This window comes from Passer montanus, unplaced genomic scaffold (assembly GCF_014805655.1).
Source record: "Passer montanus isolate IOZ18808 unplaced genomic scaffold, ASM1480565v1 scaffold11, whole genome shotgun sequence".
Lineage (NCBI taxonomy): Eukaryota > Metazoa > Chordata > Aves > Passeriformes > Passeridae > Passer > Passer montanus.
In genome coordinates, this window is record NW_024357613.1 from 16051718 (window position 1) to 16066206 (window position 14489).

Here is a 14489-nt window from a genome sequence, read left to right on the forward strand (position 1 = left end):
CCTGTGGTGGGAATCCACAAGAGGCAAGCAGCAGGATGGTTGCATGGCTGTAACACCAGGGCCTGAGAAAAGCACATCCCTGAGCCTTTACAGGTGGTGTGAAGGTGTCCCAGCCCTTCTCTAGGGCCCATGGGACCTGGTTTACAGCTGGAGAATATTGGTATTAACCTCATATTCCCATTTCTCTGCGGAGAGAGAACCTAAGCAAGCACAAAGCCACGACTGAAAACCATACCTGCCAACACAAATAAATAATACAGTGTCACTATACTGTGAAGAAGGCAGCAAACCTCAGTTTTCTGTGTCAGATGATGATGTTAGATTATGCAATCTTTGACAGTTCAAGAAATACCTAATATAGGCACTGTTGTGTTATATTGGATCCATTTTCTCTTTGCTGCAACTCCCTTTCCACAGGTTTCTTAAGGAATTCTCAATTCTATCTTGCAGTTCAGTGGAATAATCTGGTTTCTAACTCTGACAAGTGGCATTTCATCTGTGTGACCCCTCAGATCAAAATACTTTCTTTATGGAAACGAGCCTGCCTGAAACAGCTTGCATTAAAAATCTGCTGTAGTTAATAGGTCAAAATTCCCAAGGACATTGCACAAAAGTCTGGCAGTGTCAGGCTGGTTCATCTTAAAAAAGCTGTCATAGAGCATTGCAGGCAGGAAAACACAAACTGCAGACATTATATTATTTTTACATATTTTTTGAGTGCTGCCAAAATAGGCATCATTTGCAGATCAAATACAGAAAAAAACTTAGCAAGTTTGGCTGAAACAGTAATAAGGAATATTTAGAAATTTCTTAGAGCATGTCTGAGAATGTGCTGTGTATATCAGCTCACAGATTGTGATCATGTCCTTTTTTCACATATTCTCTAAGAAACCACAAAATCAACCAAAAATAAGATAGTGAAAGTCAGATCAGACACCCCTTCTGATGTTTTGACTACAAACAAAAATATATTAATTTTTTAAATAAAATCTCTGATTTTATTTTTAGCATCTTTAAAAATACTTCTTTTAGAACACAGAAGGGAAGGAATGGATTTGTTGATAAATAGTCTTATCAATATTAGGTACATTTTGAGTCTCTTCAGTGGATTTCTCTTAAATTTTCTTTGCAAATCCTTCCTTAAAGTCAAGAAAAAACTGGTAAAAATCAAGGTGTTCCGTGTGATACTTTTATGCATCTGACAGATTCCTCTCATCTAGACAATAACCTGAAACTCTCTTAATGGTGGCATTTGATGGATTTCTTTTAGTTTGAAGGTTTGCTTTATTATTGGTAAAATATATATAATCAACTGGCAAGTCACAATATATGAAAATTTGAAGTATAAATGTGAGCAGATATTAAATGCTATATCAAAACACTATATACAACAGTCATGACAATTGATTTACAAATAAAATGTTATGCTGGGATATAAGAAGAGAACACATACTACAGAGCAAGCTGATAACAAAGTCCTATCTCAGTTTGCCTGACACTTTTCATTAAAAATCTAGTCTTATATGAAGCCCAGTTGTTTACAGCTTTGCCAAACTTCAGTTGTTCAGGCTGGATGTCTGGCTGAGTCTGAATTGTTTTTGGAAGTTTCAGCTAGAATGCTTTGAGCATTTCCAAGAATTAGTTGAGAGAAAATTCTTGTTTGCCCATGTGAAAACAATCCCATAACGATTTTGCTGAAGAGGTTTTAATGTCTCTGTGTTCCAGAGTGATCTACTGAAATTCAGCCAGGAATCTGCTTTATGGCAGCAAATTGACTTTTGCCATTCTTGTGAAGATTATGCTGGGCTAAGAGCCACTAAACAAAGCATTTCACCAAGGATATCTTGTGAAAAGATACCTGGTAGAGACTGGTAACTAACTTCAGAGAACAGCCCACACATGCTGAAAGCTGTCCCAGCTCCTGCTGTCTCACCTATTGCAGGTGACTTGGGCACGTGCCATTTCCAGAGCAGCTCTGTGCACCACTGGGTTGAGTAATCTTCTTCCCCTGGTGCTTCAGCTTACAACTCAAAACAAAATGAGATTGAAGTCCTTGATTTTTCTGGTTCAACAATACATCCTCAGCAGAGCCTATGCCATAGTGGCAAAAGATGTGTGGTTAGCATGATTGCTCTAGCTCCTGGGGAGGGTCACTGGTGAGGAACAGCACAGTGATAAGTCCTTTTGTGATACTGTTGTGCCTTGTCCATCAGGATTTCTTTGCCAGCAATAAATATTGGTCATCACCTTTGCTGTGGGACGGAATTCTTGCCTTTGGGAAGGCAGAGAATAATCAACAATCATACTGACACTTTGCCAGTGTAAATATGCTTTTATTAGGAATTTATCTCAATCTTCAGCTGATTCACATTTGGAATCAGAATTTTCTCAGTTTGTGTCTTTCTGTGGTGTAAGATTTGTGCCATTGCACTGTCTGGCATTCATCATTGCCTGACAAGCAAGCTGGACTTCTCTCTGGGTCCCAGCATCCACTTCAGCTCATCTTCCAGCTGTGAGCTTTGGAAGTGTTCAATCTCCAATCCCTCTCTAATAGCTGCAACTCTACAACTTCACCCATCTGCAAGGTACCACACTTCCCTGCAAAGCTGTCTTCTTAGCTCTTCATTTTGGATTTGGGCACAGGACAGGCTCCTAAGGCAATTTGCTCTACCTGTTTTACTCTTGTAGAAACAGCTATGCCAGCTGTTGTTCCCATATTTTTATCATGCTCGCTGTTCCTCTTCTCCCTGCTGCACTCCCTCCAAGGAATTAATTCCATCTGACTGTGCCATCTGTCTCAGTGCTCCTCACTTGCTTGCCCTCCTCTCCAAAGCCAGGGCTTTGCAGTTTTGCTGCAGTTCTGTGAAGCAAAAATCTGTGTTTCCACTTCTCACAGTTTGAAAGCCACACAGAAACAGTTAAAAATATGTGGGTGACACAAAACAATGGCAGTGCTGGTTCTCTGACCCTCAGCCATTGGCTGGTCATACCTACATTGCTAAATGAGGACTTCAGAACAGGTTCACTGTGTTCAGGCTGCCAAACTCTGGCTAAGCTAATCCTCAGGCAGAGCTAAATCCTGAACCATTCCAGGAAGACCCCTGGTTAGTGCATGCCAAAATTTTGACCAAGCCCTGGCACTGCTTAATCTCCTAGTTTAGATGTAATCCTCATGTCACACTCAGCTGAAAACACCAAGTGCCTGGGATCATCTGAACAATTGCATAAAACATTTGTGCATTATAAAGCTATACTTTATTATTATTGAATCAGACTTCTCTAAGATTACAGCTAGAGAGACTCTTTTCCAAGCATATTTTGAACTTCTAACACTGGAAAAAATTTTGTGACACATGTTTAAACTGATTTTTTTATTTAGTTCCCTAGGCATTCTTTTAGTATATATCCTCTGTATGCATCTTTTTGTACTACTTTCCTTTTTCTCTTTTCATTAGATGAGTAAAAACAACACAGACAATTTTAATAAAGCTCAGGGATCAGTGTTTCCACCTGAATTACCTTCATTAATGACCACAGCTGATGATACTTCAGTCAGATGAGTCGAAGCTGATAACACCTCATTGGGTCTTCTTAGTTCCTTATGGACAAACTGTGCTTACAGCTACAAGCACAATTGGGCACCTGATGTCACAGGACTGTCTCCTTTTCAAAAGACAAGAAGTAAGCAAGAAAAAAAAAGCCAATAAAAGAAGTTAATTTTAACCATATGTGGTTTTGGAGGACTGTTTTATATTGAACAGCAGTTCAATGAGTAACACAAAAAACTCATACAGGCAATTCTAAGCTCCATCAGAAAAAAAAAATCCCACCAAAACTTCTTGATACATCAACAACTAAATTGTAAACAGCCAATAAACCAACCAGATACTCAAAGCACCACTTTGAGCCCTCATCTTCAGCAGAATAGAGCACACAACTCTTATGTTTGTGGGGTTATCAGGCCTTCTACACTGTTCCGTGCAGAAGTAGAGCATTGGAATTTGCAGCTTGTGAGGACTGACTAGATGTATTCCTTGGCCTTCCTCTCCTGTGAAAGGACTGTGGTAGTGCCTCAGAACCCCAGGAGTTGCTCACTCCTTTAAGTGAAGCAGAACCTCAGAGACAACTCCATCCTGAAATGATAGCATGAAGTAAAAATGACCACCCATTTTCTTCCATAAGTTTTCAATGCCCTGTATTCAATGCATGTTTTGTTAAAGTTTGAATATCACAGTTTTAGAGCAAACCAAGAGACTTTCATCTGCCAACATGCCTTTCAAATCCTTCTCCAAGAGCTGATGAAATGATCTGACATAAAGCAGAGCAGAGGCTGCATTCTTTAGAGAGCTTTGAGTGATGCATATTTTACCAACCCATCCATGAGAAAGGGATTCTTGAACAAAATGGCTAAGTGAAAGAAGAGATAATTTTAAAAATATGCTTAAATGGAATTTTACTTTTGACATGCACCATGAACATTGCTAATGATTTCAGATATAAGATTGTTCAGCAATTAAGAAGCAACTCAATACACTTTTAAATTGTAGCTCTGAAAACATAATTTATATTTCCAGTACTTTTATCTTAAATCGTCTTTTTGGCTTTACAAAAATTTGGACACAGATTGTTTAAAAACTTGCAGCTCCAGCACTAATTCAACAGAACAGTTGTTTTCTCAGAAAAAACAGTTGCATCAATAAATATAAACATCTAAATATATATAAGATTGAGATCCTTCCTATCCAAGATATTTCACCTTTAATTTTAGGTGCTTGAGGCATTAGCGAAAGCTTAAAAGTGTTATTGAAAAAGTGCTGTGACATCTGAGCTATGGTATGCAATTTGTTCACATGCTCAGCAACAAGCAACGTGCTCTGCCCTTCTTTTCTGTCCATGGGAAGAGTAGCTTTTGGATTTCATTTAAGGGTGAGGCAAGTACTTTTGAGATAACGTTTTGCAGTTCCCTGCTGCTCTGTTCTTATTTGCAGGCTCATTAGTAACTGTTTTGCAAGAATAGCTTTCACATTTGAACCGCTTAGTAATGGCAATAAATTTTTGTGGTTTAAGACTAACATAAGTCAGCTCCAGATACCTGCCGGGAGGTATTATAATTTTTTGTGCACCTCAGCTCAGGATACAGTTGGCTTTTGTTGTTGTGGTGTATGAATTACAGTTTTGCTTCTAAAAGTAGAAGTCCTTTGTATTTGAACAAAACAGTTCAATAAACCATCCTTGCCGAGATAACAGTATGTTCTTCATGTCAGAACTACAGTGGGACAAAGAAGCCTGCTTTCAAGGGTACCAGCCAAGCCACAGTAATTTAAAATAGCTGAGCATCAAGTCCTTCAGTTTTACTTCACGTCTTGTCTTGTCATAAGCAATGAAGAGAGGGAAGTCTACTGAATTAGTAGTAAGCCACCACTGGTTTTCCCAAAGTGTGGTTCAAGACTTCTCTGTGTGAGCCCCTGAAATTCAATCAGCTGCAAGGAACTCTACAGCATAATTAGTAGCAGCTGGGGATTGCATTTGTGCTCCACTCTGGGCAAGCAAACAAACCAACCAACACACAAACCAGCAGCTGAAAACTGCCAGCAGGGGAAAGCAAGTGCATGGCAAGGATTGAAACTTCCCCAAAGCACTTTTTCTGTATCCAGCTATTTTCAGTTTAAGAGACTGCCCTAACCTGATGTGGTTTATCTGAGTAGCAACCATAAGTGAGTATTTCTGCCAAGAATGTCTCCTCCCAAGTCATGTTAACTTCTGCATTTGTGGAGAAGGAATTCTGTAGTTCTGCTCTTCAGTGTGTGAAGAACCATCCCATTTTGTCTGTTGGTGGAGACTGCTTCAAAGCCCATGTAAAGCAACAACAATCAGCAAAAGAGAGCAGGTGCCAGAATATGATAGACTAGTTTTCTACTAGAACTCTATGGGTTTGAAAGATGTCAGCATCACTCACCTTTCTGGCTCTCTTCCCAGACACAGCCAGGATGGAAGGCAGTCAGTGCCAGAGCCCTGCAGAGCTCAGATCCCTGAGCTGTGGATGACCAAGGAAGGCCAAAGCAAATGCTCTCTGGCTGCTGCGATGCACAGAAATCATCTGATAACTGAGAGATCCTTGAGAACACATTTGTCTTCCACAGGAAATGAAAACAAACAATCAAAAAAGGAAGCACATAACCACATGAAATTGTTGTCCAGGGCTCTGAACCTAGAGTTAGTATCATGCACTTTCTGACCATCCTTACACTGTTTCTCACTAATATTTCAGAGGAGCACAGAAACTAGTAGTCCTTACAGAGACTCTACTATACTTTGACCAGTCACAACAGGGACTTAAAACCTACAGTGCTGGAGATTCCTTGGTGAAGCTATGTCTTGTTTCTGACATACAAACATGAGGAAAATAATGTGTCCTGTATCAGAATTTCTCAGAATAATGTGTAAATCCAGAATCTAGTGTCAGACTGTGTAAAACTTTTTCTTTTGAATATGAATCAAGTTTTTTTCTTAAAATTAGCATGGACATTTTTCTCCTGTAAAAGAAAATATTTCAGAATATCAGTCTTCTGAAAATTGATCACTCTTTATTTACTCGTGACCAATTTGCTTCTGAAAGAGTTCAAAGTACGTGGACAGTTTCTGTTCAAATCAAGAACTAATTTTCCTTGAGACAAAGGTAGCAGTTTAAGGAGGAAACATGGCTGCTTTGATATATATGTGGACTGCTGAGGCAAATCAGGAACTTGAAAAATGCCTATCTCTTCTGATTTAATCCTTAATCATATATTACAGTGTCATGGTATAATCCCAACTGGCAACTCAGCCCCACACAGCCACTCAATTCCTCCCCACAGTGGGATGGGGAGAGAATCAGAAGAGTAAAAGTGAGGAAATTTGTGGGCTGAAAAAATGAGAGCTGCACATGCAAGCAAAGCAAAGCCAGGAATTCATCCACCACTTCCCATGGGCAGGCAGGTGTTCAGCCATCCTCAGGAGAGCAGGGCCCCATCTTGGGTATCAGTCACTTGAGAAGACAAACGCCATCACTCCAAATATCCCCCCTTTCCCTTCTTCCTCCCCCAGATTTATATACTGGAGGTGACACCATATGGTATGGGATGCCCCTTTAGTCAGTTGGCGTCACCTGTCCTGGCTGTGTCTCCTCCCAAGTCCTTGTGCACCCCCAGCCTCCTCACTGGTGGGGTGAGGTGAGGAACAGAAAAGGCCTGGACTCTGTGCAAGTTCTGCTCAGCAGTAAGGAAAACCTCCTGAGTTATCAGCCCTGTTTCAGCACAAATCCAAAATACAGCACCATAGCAGCTACTGTGATGACCTCTATCCCAGCCAAAACCAGCACAAATGGGAATAGGAACAGATGAGGCTATGAACATCAGGCTATGATGAAGATCACCAGCAATGACAGAGTCAAAAGTGAAATTTTGATTTGTTTACTTGAGAGAAAAAGGTGTGAAGAGGCATGGAAGAAGGATGTTGAATAACAAGAGGTTAGAGAAGATGGAAGGGTGGTTGTTCCTTCACAATACAAGCGAATGTGCACATGATAAAAAAAATTAAAATTAAGAAATACATGAAAAGTTATGTAGACATATGTAAAATGATTTTCACTATCTTCAATTTAAGTCAGAAACTTAGAATGCTTTCAGAAGAATTTTTACAAAAGTTAGGAAAAGATGTTAGAAGTCAGTAATACAGGTCCTAAGCCATCCATTAACTGATGACAATGGAGACATGTTTTCCTTCATCTGGATCCTTTCTTCCTGAATTCAGCATTGCTGTCAAGAAAGTGGTTAGAGATTTTAAACTAATTTTTAATGCTGGCTAAGAAAGTGAAGTGCTAATAAAACCAGGAAACCTCAAGCTAGGTTTATGAAGCCCTCTTAGTTGAGAGTAGAGTGAATCAGAATTTGATATTATTAATTACCTTAAGATATGATATTACAGTAATTTTGGTGCATCTTCAGAGTAAAATTTGCCTTCACTGATAGCATGCTGGTATTTTCATCAAAGTTTCATGAAGGAGCTACAGGGAAGTGAAAATATGTGTAGTGCTGTCATGGCTATAGTTTGGTCCCATTCACAGTCTCTGTGTGTGTGTGTGTGGGTTTGCATTTAGAAAGAAGAATTTTCATTAATGATTAATTTTTATGTAATCATTTTACTGCTTTTGGTGGAAGTAGACTTTTACAAACTGTTTCTTTTTACCCAAGAAATTTGCTGCTTTGTAGAGTTCATGGGTTTTTACTTCAAGCTCAGCATAAGAAACCTTTTAAGCATGAAAAAAAAGTATCTCCAAAACCAGACGACTCTGTTTTTAAAAAAAGTCTTCCCTCTCATGTGTTCAACCCATGCTATGACCAACATAAATTAGAAACAATCATAATTCTGTTCCCTTGGCTATATCTTTTGGATACCCTCCAACAAAAAATACATTAGCACAAAAATGTTCTTGTCCTTAATTAATTTATAGCTTAGAGCAGAATACCATAAATAACAGTTGAACTTCAGCTGCAAAGGTTTTAAATCCATGGATAAAATATTTTATAAAAATTGTAATAAAGCTTAAACAGTTCTAGATGACAAGTAGAACTAATTATCAATAATCTTAGGAATGTTGGTGGTGGACAACTGAATGTAAAGTATTTTTATTTTGTAATATATTTGGGTTCTATTGAATTTATTGTCATTGTGGGAGAGAAAATTATTTAAAGTTTTATCCCTACCCTGAACAAATACACTTACTAAACTGAACTATTTGGTTAGAGTTGTTGGTTTGGTTTGATTTGGTTTGTTTTTAAATAGCTTGAAACATATAAAGTATGCTGGCATATCTTGTTTTGAAGCATACATGACTGAAGTGTACAGAATCTGCATGAGATGTTATAGCTTTATATGGCAACGCAAGACTGGAAAGGATCTAATGGGTCATCAAATATATTGTTATAATATTGCAGGAATCATGTTTTATAATCCTCTTCATGCACTTACCAAGTTCCACTGTGAGTGCATTTAGGAGTTTTGCTGCTGTTTCTCCAGCTGGAATATTGTTCCCAAATCTCATTGCACCATGTGAGAGCCTGTTTTTGGTTTCTCACATCAGTTGAATTCTGGCCAATCTATGCCATTGTGTTCCTCTGCCAACACTGTCATTTAGTTGAAATGGCTCTCCCATCTATCTCCCCAATGTTTGCCTCTGTGATATATTTATACACAGCAACTGGATCCCTTAACAGCCATCATTTTGCCAAGTTAAACAAGCCAAGCTCTTCATTCTGTCTTCTCATATGATAGGCTCTCCATTACCCTGATCATTGCAGAAGTCCATCTTTGTACCTGGACAAGTCTGAGGTAATGTGCTACAAATGACAAAGTACAACAGTCTTGCATAATAGCACAATAAAAGAAACCATAGCGAACAGAGTAATAATTTCAGGCTTGCAAGGATGTGCTGTGCCAAATATTTAGGAGGTTAAGTAAAGGGTTTGGATCTTCTGAGGGGATCTTCATTAGAAATAATGTGGGTCCCCCTCCCCCCAAGTTGTTGATTGAAATTGCAGTATGAAAGGGTTATAGGGTTCCAATCAAAATCTAGGAAATCAAAGAAGATTTTTTTTGGTTGAGACCTTCAGCCACCATTGCATGCAGTTCATTAGATTTCTGACAATGATAATTGAAGAAATGGGTCTGGCATCTTGAAAGTTTATTTGGCAAAGTTTTACAATTATTGGCTGGGAAAATTCATATGAACACTGTACAATATGTGGTGAACCTTTCCTGGAGAAGGCACAATTGTATTCACATGTTGCCCTTTAGAAATCTCAATTACAGAGTTCAGATGGTTGGAATTACCCTGGAATTACCTCTGCAGAGTGCCCCTGTTGGTGTGAGCCAATGGAAAGCAGAAGAGAATGTGGGTACAACTGATCCCACCACTTCCCAGGACCACAGAGAAAGGAGGTTTGGTCAAATCCAGTATCCCCATGTCTCTTGTGCCACAGCTTCTTGGAGAACTCCATGACACTCTTGTCTGCCAGCTATTAAGACTGTGACAGCAATCTTTTTTTGGCTGTTTTACTTGTAATCCTTACTGTTTAATCAAGTTTCAAGGGGAGCTTCAGAGAGAAACTTTTCCCCAGTCATTCTGAGCCTGACATCCCAATGCTTGGCATCAGGATCACTGCAGAGCAGGATGTCTCTGTAAGTGTAAAGGAGAGATACTGGGGGAGCATTTGTTTCTACAGTGCTTTTCTCAGGAATAAACAGGCTGATTTCCATTTTTCTGCCCTGTTGCAGAAGGCAAAAATGAGGGAAAAGGAAGCACTGTAGGAAAAGGGAAGCACAAATTTAACTACTACATGCACACATGAAGATCAATGAAATTGAAAAACTTTGAAAATACTTGAACAAGAGCAAGGAGAATCCCAACTGTGAATACAAGCAGTTAAGTAGACATTTAAAGAAATACATGTCAGGGCACTGCAGGAGTGGCTGCTTTCTGAGGACTGGGGATGGCAATCCCCTGGGGAACAGAGACCTGAGGGAGACAGCTGAGGACAGCCCCAGGCCTTGGCATCAGGCATATTCCTGGAAACAGGAGGAGCCCAGGATGGGCTGTGGGCCCAGCATGGTGGCCTACATGGATGGGCAGGGCAGGGTTGGGCTGTGTGGGGTTGTGTGGCAATCCTGGGACTGGGGCTGGTGGCCCCAGGGGGGCTGATGTGGGGTCCTGGGTACTTGGGGCACTGATAATAAATTAAATAGAACTGTAATTGTAACAAACACTTATGATGATAACAGTGATAGTCAAAGGGTTGATTTGATAGTGGAAGCCGTCACACACCTCCTACCCCCCAAAGGTAATTGCTCAATCTTTTCCAAGAAGTAGCTGCTGCTCAAGATTGAAGTTCTCCAAGCAAATTTTCTAGAAAATGAAAATACTTATCAGTAACATAACTTAAAGCTAAGTTTTCCTTAATATGTATGCACCAATTACAGCTGGTTAAGATTTCATTACTCTATCTCTCCCTATATTGCCCATAATCTAATAGGTCTTGTTCTTTGCACTCAGAGCCTCCTGCCCCCGTGGTGGCCTGTGGGTCGTGGGAAGGAGGTGCCCCTTCCTGCATCCCAAAGCCTTGTCCAGTGGTGCTGGTGGGGTGTAGGGTGCTTGACAAAATCAGCTTCATTTTGTGTCCATTCTGACTAAATGTGCACAGCCAGACCTTCTCAGTAGCCCACCAGACTGTCTGCCCAGGACTTGCCCTTTGTTGTACGATCCCCAGTGTAGCTGCTGGGGCTTGGAGCTTGAGCTGCTGCTCAAGATTGAAGTTCTCCAAGCAAATTTTCTAGAAAATGAAAATACTTATCAGTAACATAACTTAAAGCTAAGTTTTCCTTAATATGTATGCACCAATTACAGCTGGTTAAGATTTCATTACTCTATCTCTCCCTATATTGCCCATAATCTAATAGGTCTTGTTCTTTGCACTCAGAGCAAGGAAAAAAGATACAAATTCCAAGTTGATGCTTACTATTTTGCAAGAATTCACATACAGTTTGTTAAGAAATAATAGGTAAATGGGTCATACACTGCTCTGACTTCTGCTGACTTAGTGCAGTAATTCTGCTTTGTTCCTTGAATGGTAATGTTCCTTGTATGACTATACTGTTATTGCTGGGGCTTGGAGCTTGGAGTGAAAAGCAGCTTTGAGAGCCCTTTGCTTTCCCTGGCTTTTCCTTTGAAAGTCCTGGGAATGGTGGCTTGTAGGTCAATGGGAATATGGGGACTTTCACTGACCCCTTTCATTAGGGCTTCTTGGCAAACCTGCCAAAGAAAACTTCGGCTTTCTGCTGCATTTGGTTTCCTGATCCATGCTTCACTGGGGGAGAGGGAGCATGAGTATGTGAACGAGGAAAGATGAGAGGCTTTCTCCAAAACTAATCTACAGAGAACCAATAGCTTCTTACTACTCTGCTGAGAGTAACAAACAAAAATTATTCTGTTTAGTGCAAATGATAAAACTCTCAACAGCCGGGATGGAAAAGGCAGCCTTGTTATCGTAGCCCTGCTACGTTTAAGTTGCTCGTGAGGGAAAGTCTGCAACCAAAGCTTTGTCTTTCATTAACCTACCAGGGGTTAAGGAGCATTTTGATGCACCTGTGTGATGTCTGTGAGTGAAGTATCAACTGTATTCACCTCAGCAGCAAAATCTCATAGGCTTTTTAATACAACACAATGTTGTATAATGGGAAATCTTTTAACTACTACAGTGATATTCGCCTTGCCTCTTGCTCACTATATTTACTGTGTCATCACTTAATTAAAATGAAGAAGACATGTATAGGCATAAATATTATCTTGAGATATTTTAATGATTAATGAAGAAAAAGTTTTCCAAAGAGTATACCATGTCTACCTTATCCTGTTGTTTGGTCAAGTATCAGAGGATGAAAATTACTTAAGTTCTATCTGTGTTCCAGGATGTTTCTTCTTGGGAAGATATAGGTGTCATTACTACACTTGTAAAATGACTTTAAAACAGTACATAAAGGAAGGAAAGTATTCTTAAGGGCCTATTTTTAAACAATGTCTTCTGTGAACAAGGTTTCTGCAAATCATGAATAATGCCACTTTTGTTGGCTTACAGAACATCAGACTTCAATCTCATTTAGGCTGATGAAAATCCAGAGTAACATCTTTAAACTCAGAAGAGTAAAAGCAAATGAGGTTATAATTTGACTCTCTAAGCCTTGGTCCACCTTTTTTGTATCTTAATAACTAATATGTGCTTGTTGACAACAAACTCTTCTTTGTTTCTTACATTGTGTGAATTGCATTGCAAATTCAGCTCTTCATTACAAAAAAATGACTGATTTTCTTTTTTAAGTCTAGATACTTTTAAAGACAGTGGTCTTGATCCTTCCTCCATTCAAATTAATGAAAAAAACTCTCACTGAATTTTTTTTGAAGGACAAACCTTTCACAGGCCAAAGAATTAATTGCTGTAAATCCCATGTGCCTCATACAAGTTATCTCTATTCTGCTTCTTGTGGATTGTCATGAGAGATGTGATTCAGGGCTTGTGGTTATAGCAGTGTGATAACCTGAATTCTTGCACATGTAGGAAATGTTTTCTGCTATTCATAAATAAATAAATAGGTAATTGCTCAATCTTTTCCAAGAAGTAGCTGCTGCTCAAGATTGAAGTTCTCCAAGCAAATTTTCTAGAAAATGAAAATACTTATCAGTAACATAACTTAAAGCTAAGTTTTCCTTAATATGTATGCACCAATTACAGCTGGTTAAGATTTCATTACTCTATCTCTCCCTATATTGCCCATAATCTAATAGGTCTTGTTCTTTGCACTCAGAGCAAGGAAAAAAGATACAAATTCCAAGTTGATGCTTACTATTTTGCAAGAATTCACATACAGTTTGTTAAAAAATAATAGGCAAATGGGTCATACACTGCTCTGACTTCTACTGACTTAGTGCAGTAGTTCTGCTTTGTTCCTTGAATGGTAATGTTCCTTGTATGACTATACTGTTATTAGAACTATATAAATTATTTAAATAACAGTCATTTTGTAGAGTTGAACAAAATTGCTACTGTTTTATTTAAAAAGATTGCAGCTTCCCAGAACACCATGATTTCCTTGCCCAGGAAAGACCTTCATGGTTTCACAGCCCTCAGAATCTCTGTGAGCCCTCCCACCGGGCCTGCCTGGACAGCATTGCTCAGACCCACTGGCTCTGGTGTTGCCATGCCAGCTGTGTCTGGAGTGTATTTGACCTGCAGAACTCTGTTTATGCCATGACCATGCTGCTCAGTCAGGAGGGTCACGGCAGAATTCAGGGACTCCACGATTCTGTTTGTTTAGGCGACCCAATCAAATGCATAAGTGAGTTTTTATCAGCATGAGTCCCTGCCTTTGTCCAGTCTGATGGCTCTGATCCCCATATGCCCAGCAACATCCCCAGCTCTCCTGGAGCAAAGCTCCTAGGTCCCTGCACATCCTCTATACCTCCACAGCATTTGGAGTTGTCACCACGTCCCCAGTCTTCTTTTGTTTTGTGGGCTGTGAGAGGAACTGTTCTGCATGTCTTGCTGTGCTGCAGGTTGGCAGCTCAGCCAGCACAGGAGCCCCGTGCTCCCGCAACCCAATCAAATGCATCAACCCAATCAAATGCAACCCAATCAAATGCAACCCAATCAAAAGTGAGCTTTTATCAGCATGAGTCCCTGCCTTTGTCCAGTCTGATGGCTCTGATCCCCATATGCCCAGCAACATCCCCAGCTCTCCTGGAGCAAAGCTCCTAGGTCCCTGCACATCCTCTATACCTCCACAGCATTTGGAGTTGTCACCACGTCCCCAGTCTTCTTTTGTTTTGTGGGCTGTGAGAGGAACTGTTCTGCATGTCTTGCTGTGCTGCAGGTTGGCAGCTCAGCCAGCACGGGAGCCCCGTGCTC

At 40.0% G+C, this 14489-nt stretch overlaps 1 protein-coding gene across 7 annotated transcripts in view; it reads left to right on the forward strand.

The window, feature by feature from the left end:
• FILIP1 (filamin A interacting protein 1) overlaps nucleotides 1-14489 on the forward strand; it is a 102540-nt gene that overhangs the window by 13184 nt on the left and 74867 nt on the right. The gene's annotated exons all lie outside the window — the stretch shown is intronic.